Source organism: Prosopis cineraria, unplaced genomic scaffold, assembly GCF_029017545.1.
Source record: "Prosopis cineraria cultivar Desert tree isolate PC_DT_omini unplaced genomic scaffold, ASM2901754v1 PC4, whole genome shotgun sequence".
NCBI classification, from domain to species: Eukaryota; Viridiplantae; Streptophyta; class Magnoliopsida; order Fabales; family Fabaceae; genus Prosopis; species Prosopis cineraria.
This window is the reverse complement of record NW_026555335.1, coordinates 14,855,084-14,864,662: the sequence shown is the minus strand read 5'-3', so window position 1 is coordinate 14,864,662 and position 9,579 is coordinate 14,855,084. Positions and strand designations below refer to the sequence as shown.

At 32.8% G+C, this 9,579-nt stretch overlaps 1 pseudogene; it reads left to right on the top strand.

Moving 5' to 3' along the window:
- Positions 1-5,560: 5,560 nt before the first annotated feature.
- On the top strand, positions 5,561-9,048 carry LOC129308863 (pentatricopeptide repeat-containing protein At4g31850, chloroplastic-like; annotated as a pseudogene).
- Positions 9,049-9,579: the final 531 nt, after the last annotated feature.

The window sequence follows — 9,579 nt, the reverse complement described above, 5'->3', positions numbered from 1 at the left end:
TAACCTTATATACTTAATATATTCTTCTCTAATAAAATCAATATATGTGGATTTTAATGTGTTAATAATATTAATAACAAGAATTTGTTATGAAATAGATAATATATAAAAGATATATATGTCTTTATTTAATTGCTTATTAATTATTGTAAATCCAAAAAAGTTACTAATTTATGTAATTAGTGACAGATTTTAGTTCATCACAAAATTTTCATCACTAAGACCTATAATTAGTGATGAATTAGATATCCGTCGCTAAATGTTCATTACAAATTTTAATTTTTCTAGTAGTGACACTTTGTCAATATCTCTAAGATCAAGTGAAAAGATTGTTCTAAATGTTGTTTCAAGTGGAATAACCTCACAACTGCTCCATGATGGAATAACTTTCCGCTCTCAATTTTGTATACCTCGTGCAATTAACGAAGATTCAATTGTAACATAAAACAAGGTGGTCACCCTACAGAATTGATAGTTCACACTTCACTTATAATATTGAATGAAGCACTTATGGCAAGCAAGTATTGCTTTGAATCATTTGATAGAACATTGAGGGATGTCCTAAAGCTTCAACATGTTTTTGTCGTTGACATGCCATTAGGTGGTAAGGTTATTGCATTTTGTGCGGATTTTCATCAAATCCTTCTAGTGATAACTAGAGGTGTGCAGGAGGACATCATTTTTGCTTCCATTAACTCATTTTATATATGGAAGGATTGTAGATTGATGACTCTAACCAAGAACATGAGATTATTGCTAACAAATTCTTCATAGATGAATAAAGAGCTTAATGAGTTTGCACAATGGATCATATCATAGGAGACAAAATTATTGTGGAAAATACTAATGGGGAGATAGAGATCACTGTTCCAAAATAACATTTTACTAGAATGTTCTGGTGAACCTATAACATTTTACTATTTTTGAGATAGGGCCATACTAGCACTTATGTTTTCTATAGTGGATGAGGTTAATGAATATATGTTATCCATGATTCCTAAATATGAGGTGTTTTATTTAAGCTTATATAGTGTGTGTACGCAAGATGGAAACATTTACTTGATGGATGATTTATATTCTAGCAAGTTTGCAAACTCAATATCAATATTTGGCCTCCCAAATCATAAGTTGAAGCTCTTATTATACTTTCAAGAAATATTGATAAATCTCTTGGTCTCTATAATGACATGTGTCTAATTGTTACTCGAATAGGAAAACATATTCTAGAAGTACAAATAATTGCAGAATCAAATGTTAGGATAAAGGTCAACATTCTAAGGATTGATATATATGACCTTCTAACTCTCGACTGTCATTCACTCTTCTCATAAGACAATTTTTAATTATATTGTCCTTTGCTATAATCATAAACAAAATATAGGGTCAAAACTTACTTGGCATTGGACTGTACTTACCAAAATCTGTCTTTACTCATTGGCAGCTATATGTTATTGTATCTTGAGTGCAAAGAAGGGAAGGGTTGAGGATATTAATTCTTGATGCAGATGGTAAGCTCACAAATGTTACTACAAATGTAGTCTACAAGAAGATTTTCAACAATTTAACTAATGTATGATAGCCATCTATTTATTGAGGTGCTATACTTTTTATTTTTTAACCGTTTTCTATAACAAGTTGTTGCATTCATCCACAATTTGTTTTTACATATTATCTATCTTTCTTTATTTGCTGCAATAGCCTGTTGGGTCCATCGTTAAATAAGTGTTTAAATTTTATCTATTATATTATCACCACAATTTTTTATGACGTAGTTCTTAAATATCAATCATTTAGTTATGTCTTATAATTATTTTAGGCATATAACTACTTAATGTATGCACAATTTGCCACCATCTAATAATTAGAAGAAGTTGCAAAAATAATATCCCATACAACACATAGGTGATTAACTAGTTTATATTAAATTTAGATTGTCAAGATTGGTGATCGGATTTGGTTAAAAAAATTATAATTTTTTATATTTAAAAAATAAAACATTAAATCTAAACTGTTTAAATTATTCAGATTTTGTTGCAGGTATAGCGGAGCCTTAAAGGAGGGGGGCTTCGAAGGAACATAGCAAAATCCATATGCATATAGCAAAAGATACTTAAACCAATTTGGAAAATGACAACCCATTAAATGATATTTACATTTTTTGGGAAATTAGTTTTCACAATTGCCGGCTATGAAAATATCTTGAATAACAAACAAAAATGGTTAAAGCAATAAAATGTTTGACCCGTCAATCCAGTTTTTGAATCCTTGGTATGTGTAACGTGTGAGATTGAGAATCTCCCACCCATCATATCTCACCTCATTCTTAACTTAAAAATGTAAAGCAAGCTTTTAGCAAAAAACAAATGTAAAACAAAGTCAGATGTAGTAAAAAAGACTAGTTACTTATAAGTAATAGCTTGTAATGCGTTGAACTAAAGTTAAAATATGATACTTGTATTGTATGTAACATCCTAATTTTTAGATAAAAAAAATATGAAATTTAAGTTAATAATAGGAATTTATATTATTTGAGGTTATTTGAAAATAATAATATGGTTAAAAATTTAATTATAAATTAAAAATTTAGGTTTAAAATTACATAAGAAATATTTAGTTAAGATAAAATTTTAAAATTTAGAATATATAAATAATTTTTTTTGGTGTGCGTGATAAAAAAATGGTGAAAGCAAAAAAAAAAACAGAGAGATGGGAGTTAGTCCCACATCGGTTAGATGTGGGAAGAGGAAAAGTTTCCTCAACTATATAAAGGAAGCGAAGCCCGTGTCAGTGAAGCACAAGAAATATTTATGCAATTTGTGAAAATTACAACTAAGGGCTCAAGATACAATTTGTGAAAATTACAAGTAATGGCCTAAAGTTTGAATAATTAAATTCAGACCTATAGTTTTTTTTAATATAATTGTGGGACCTAAAATCTCATTTTTATATTATTTTTTCTCTCTTCCTCTCACGTTGCTCGGCGTCTTCTTATAAGAGGGATTATTTTCTTTTTTTTCAGGTATATTCTAACTTTCCTGTTTAGATTAGCATTTAAAAATTTATTTAATTACAAAATGAATTTTATAGTTATTTTTTAAATAATATTAGCTTTCTAGTGATATGATTATTTTGTAGGATAGAGTAAATATTCTGATTAAGATTTTTCTATAGGATAGTTAATATGATGATATGATAGATTAAAAATATAGGTTAAAACTCTTAGGGATATAATAAATATTATAAAATATTTTTTTGAGGTTGAAATTCATGTTTAAGAATTTTTGAGTTAAACTCTAGATCTATATGGTTGAATTTATGTCGAATATGAGATGTAGGGATGAACTTTTGATTATTAAATATTTATTTAAGTATGAATAGGTATTTTTGAGGATATAGAAAGGTGATTTGAGGCTTCAGGATAATTTTGAAATTTTTAATTTATTTTTGGATGAATTTTTAAAATATAGAAGAATGAAATTGTGATACTAGAAGTGATTTGAGGATAAAAAAAATAGTTTATTAGGGTACGAGAATTTTAGAAAAGAATTTGGGAAGTTAAATGAGGCATAAATCTTAAATTAGTGTTAATATAAGATTATAGATCTAAGACTTTCTAACTCTTTAAATTAGAGTTATTTATTTTAATGTAAAATTAATATATAGTATTGTGAAATAATTATGTAGATTATATTGACAAAGATAGTCGTGAAAAAGGAGTTGTGAAGGGGAACTTGTTATTCAAGACACAAGGTAACCATTATTAATGTGTTGTGGTAGGTGTGTTTGTGAATGGTCATGTGTTGTTTTGTTGTTTGAAAAAATTATGAATTATTAAAAATAAATACTATTATATACTTGTTTGAAATCATTGTCAAGTGGGTTAAAAATTTATTTTTGTTTATCATGAGGAGATATTATTGTTCGGATACATTCCTGTTTGGATATTTGAATGATGCATGACTTGTCAGGGTATTTTAATATATGGTGTTAATGAGAATTTCTGTTCGATTAATTATTACCACTTGGTAAGCCCTCATTGGACCCAATGAGTGGCGTGTCGCTTGGTCTAACTCACCTTTGGCCGGGTGATTTGGCGTCCGAGCATGGCGAGAGGAGGATATAAGGTGCAGTCATGCAAATTAAATACTTGTTCGGTTTGTTTGAAAATATTGTTCGGTTAAATGTTTTGTATGCCCACTTAGCAATCGCATGATTAGTTACAACCGCATGCATCATTACATATTAATTTTTGATTACTGGGACTTTTAAGTCTTATTCCCCGTGGTTAATATTTTTACAGGAGCGAGTCTAACCGAGAAAGCATCAGAGGTGTAACTATGGTATATGAGACACCATCTTTTACGTTGCCTCTTATTTTAAATTATACAATGTATCTTGTGCCAACTTAAGACATATCTTCTTTGTGAAGTATGTAAACTCTAATCCTTTTTATTAAAAGTATTTATATGACCAAGAGAATTATGTTTGTCCCTCTTGATTTATGATCTGATTTGAATATCATGCTATGAGGATTATGTCTGTCCCTCATGATTTTAATTGCCTTTTTGGATATTTTAAGACTTGTGTTATGTCTTGGATGTATCATGGTAAGAAAATTTTCTACCATGATAATGGTTTTAATAATTTATGAAAAATCGATTTACAAGTTTTGATGGTGTTACATAGTACCCGATTAAATAAATTATAAATATTTCCTTTTTTTTATTTTCCCTTCCTTGGAATTAAAAAAGGTGAGACAGATTAAAATAAAAAAAATATCTATGGTTTTTCCCTCATGTGAAGAGTATAATTACAATATTCTAGATTTTGGTCCATTTGACGCTCTCCTTGTTCAAATATATCAAATTATATAAAAAAATACATTTATATTTACAAAATATGAAATATAACTTGTAAATTAAAATTTTTTACTTATAAGTTATGAAGTTGTGATTGTAAGTGAATAATAAATATAATTTCAGTCTGTTATTTATAAAATACAAAATCACTTTATATTTGTAAATTGTGAAATTTCAGTAATAATAAGTAAAGAATAAATATAATTTCAATTTATTAAATATAAAACACGAAATTATATATTTGGGAAAATTACGTAAAAAGTCTTGTGTAAGAGAGTTACCTGTAAGGGAGAGGAGGGGTTGCCACTAGACATTAGACAGAGAAGTCGGGTCCTGTTATTATCGTGGGAAAATGGGGATGAAAGACTATGGAAAGATACTTATATTAATCTGATAAGTTATTATCAAAATTTAGATGAAAAAAGTTTAAATAGATTATTATTAATTTAAAATAAATTATTATTAAGACCTAAATAATTATTTATTAATAAAAGACTACTGAATTGATAAGTATTTATTTAATTTTTAATATATATATATATATATATATTTTTTTTTTGTTTTAACGGTCCATCCTCTGTTGTTATTTTCCCTATTATCATTACAAATTGAAGGTAACCACACCCACACGACACGAGTCCAAAAGATGAAATTGTCTCCCATTAAGATCGTGGCTAAGTTTTCCAAAATGTAAAAAGCTTATGGACGCCTATGCGGACGATCATCCTGAATATCTATCTCCAGCTTATGGAAGCCTGTGTTCACTGTTCCCTTCCTCTTTCACGCCCACGTTAGCGCATCCTTGTCAAAGCATTATTTTTTAAATTATAGGAAGGGACCAGATCCTTGTTTGTGATTTTCCCTTATTTCTACTACGGCTGCTGCTGCTGCTGCGGCGTTTCCATGGCAGTACTAATACTCTGCTCAAGCATGTGTCTTAGGATTATACTAGTATATCTTATGATTGTGCCTCTACGGATGGTAATATCTACGTTTTTAACTATAATGGCTGGTCGAGACGGAGCAGTTGTGTAAATATGAAGATTTTACCCCGTGGTTCTTCGATGAATAGGAAGAAACATGGAATAAAGCAAGTGGGCATTGGAACGAGTTGTTCACATGAGGTGGTTGTGGTAAATAAGAAGAGAAGAGAAAAAGTGTCATCTGAAGAAGTTATGAGCGTTCCCAAGTCAATGTGGGAACCTAATTCTGCTCTTTCCTACTTTAACTCAGTTACCCGGTTGCCTAATTTTGTGCATATGACCGAAGCATGCAATTACATGCCTGAGTTCTCAAGGATTCACAATAGGATTGGGGATATGGCTTTTGTCTTCGATTTGATGCAAAAGCGGATTGTCATGAGAAATTTGAATACATGCTCCATCATTTTCAGAGCTCTTTCTGTCAAAGGAGGGATTCGGCAGGCACCGTTTGCACTTGGAAAAAGAAGGAAAGCTGGGTTTGTCTTGAATGCATGTTCATATAACGGACTGATTCATTTACTGCTCCAATCTGGTTCTTGTAGAGAGGCTTTGGAGGTTTACAGAAGAGTGGTCACAGAAGAAATAAAGCCTAGCATGAAGACCTACTCAACACTAATGGTGGCCTTGGGGAAGAGAAGGGATACTGGAACCGTAGAAGAGATGGAAACGTTGGGTTTGAGGCCAAATATTTATTCATATACTATATGTAGGAGAGCTGGGAAAATTGACGATGCCTATGGGATTTTGAAGAAAATGGAAGATGATGGATGTGGACCAGATGTTGTTACTCACACAGTTTTAATTGATGCGCTCTGTGCTGCACGGAAACTTGATAGAGCCACGTAGTTATATACTAAGATGAGAACTAGCAGTCACAAGCCTGATCGAATAACCTACACTACCTTAATGGACAAGCTCAGTGACTGTGGTGAGTTGGGTGTGGTGAAGAAACTCTGGCGTGAAATGGAAGCTGATGGTTGCTTACACCATACTTATTGATGCTTTATGCAAATCTGGGAATGTTGATCAGGCTTTTGCTATGTTGGACGTCATGAGCACTGAAGGAATTTCTCCCAATCTTCATACTTACAACACTCTCTCCAGACTTCCGCGGTTGAGAAGGTTGGATGAGGCAATGGAGCTTTTCAGCAATATGAAATCTTTGGGTGTTGAACCTACAGCCTATACGCATGTTCTTTTCTTTGACTATTATGGAAAGTCTGGTGATCCTGAAAATGCTCTTGACACTTGCGAGAAAATGAGAAGTAGAGGAATTGTGCCAAGTATAATACCTTGTAATGCTTCTTTATATAGTCTTGCTAAAATGGGTAGGATTAGAGAAGCAAAAGAAATATTCAGTGAGATTCAAAATTGTGGACTTGCTCCAGATTCAGTGACCTATAATATGATGATGAACTGCTATAGCAAAGTGGGGCAAATAGATGAAGTCTTAAAGCATCTTTTTGAGATGATGGGCAACGGGTGTGAGCCTGATGTAATTATAGTCAATCCCTTAATTGACACACTTTACAAGGCTGATTGGGTTGATGAAGCATGGGAAATGTTTGGGAGAATGAATGATACGAAGCTTGCTCCCACAGTAGTGATACACAACACTTTACTTGCTGGCTTGGGGAAAGAGGGAAAGCTTCAAAAGGCACTTTAATTGTTTGACAGTATGACAGAATGTGGATGTCCCCCAAACATAGTAACTTTTAACACACTCGTTGATTGTCTTTGCAAGAATGACCCGATTGATTTGGCCTTGAAGATGCGATATAAAATAACAACAGTGAATTGCCTTCCTGATGTTCTGACTTATAACACCATCATTATGGTCTGATAAAAGAAGATAGAACAGATGATGCATTGGATGAAAAAATTTCTCTACCCTGACCAAGTAACTTTGTGCACCCTCCTTCCTGGTGTTTTGAGGCTTGGGAGGGTTGACGATGCTGTTAAGATTGTCATGGAATTCGCACACAAATTTTGTTTACAGACACGCAAACAATTCTGGGAAGAATTAATGGATGGTATTCTAGTTCAAACCAAATTAGAAAAAGCCATTTTATTTGCTGAAAAGTTGGTATGCAATTCGATTTGCCAAAATGACTATAGTTTTACCACTAGTCGGAGTACTGTGTAAGGGAAACAAGGCCATAGATGCTCAAAATTTATTTTACAAATTCATAAAAACCTTGGGAATTCACCCGACCTTGGAAACATATAATTGCTTGATGGATGTACTTTTGGGATGTAATATCAATGAAAAAGCCTGGGATCTTTATGCTGAGATGAAAAATATTGGTTGTGGACCAGATATTTTTACCTACAACTTGTTGCTTGATGCTCTTTGGAAATCCAGGAAGATTGATGAACTTTTTGAGCTTTACAAGGAGATGCTTTCTAGGGGTTGCAAGCCTAGTGCAGTAACCCATAATATCATCATTTCTGCCCTTGCGAAATTTAATAGCTTGAACAACTTAAACAAAGCATTAGATCTATACTATGATCTTGTAAGTGCTAATTTCTCTCCCACTCCTTGTACATATGGCCCTCTTATAGATGGTCTATTGAAGGCTGGAAGATTGGAGGAAGCGATGAAACTCTTCGAGTATATCTCAGACTACCAATGTGAGCCAAACTGTGCAATTTACAATATTCTTATTAATGGATTTGGGAAAGCAGGTAAAATTGAAACAGCTTGTGATTTGTTCGAAAGGATGGTTAAAGAAGGCATGAGGCCTGGTTTGAAGTGTTACACCATTCTTGTAGAGTGCCTGTGCATGGTACGTAGAATTGATGATGCTCTGCACTACTTTAAGGAACTAAAGCTTACTGGCCTTGATCCTGACTCAGTTTCTTACAATCTTATCATCAATGGTCTTGGAAGGTCGCGTAGGTTGGAGGATGCTCTCTCTCTTTTCAATGAAATGAAGAGTAGGGGCATCACTCCTGATCTTTACACATACAATTCACTGATTCTTAATTTCGGGTTGGTTGGTATGGTGGATCAAGCAGGAATGATGTATGAAGAACTACTACAAGCAGGTCTTGAACCTAATATCTTCACTTATAATGCTCTCATTCGAGGATATAGTATCTCAGGCAATTCAGACTGAGCCTTTGCTGTGTACAAGAAGATGATGGTTGGGGGATGCATCCCTAACTCAAGAACATTTGCTCAGCTTCCTAATCAATGCTGACTTTTTATCACATGGAGTCATTTGTTATCTGTGTAATTATGTATATCTTTGATGGGGCCATCTGATGTAACTGTAACTTTCATTTTTCTTGAGAGACGCAATATCAATGATATTGCATTCAAAGCTTATAATTGGTTTACTCCAGGCATTATGACTTCTTGCCTCAACAATCTTGAGGACTATATGTATATTACTTCATTCGGGTGACGCCTCAACGATTTTCAGTACTTGTCAATCAAATTGAACCGAGTACTCAAACCTTGCAGAATATAGTTTTTGCCTTCCTAGACAGAATACATGTTTGCAATTGTTTCTATTCAAACAGTATGGTGATTGCAGACCTACACTCCCAATCCATTTCCAATTGTCCATGTGGCCTTCATCTTGCATGCTTGGAGGACAAACTGTCGTGAGATACCATCACATGGAGGCTCAAAACAATTAAATTTGTGAAAAAGTTGTAGTTATTCATATTGACCAAATAAGTACAGTGTCACGTCCCAAAAATGGAAGTGACCGGCATGAGATGTG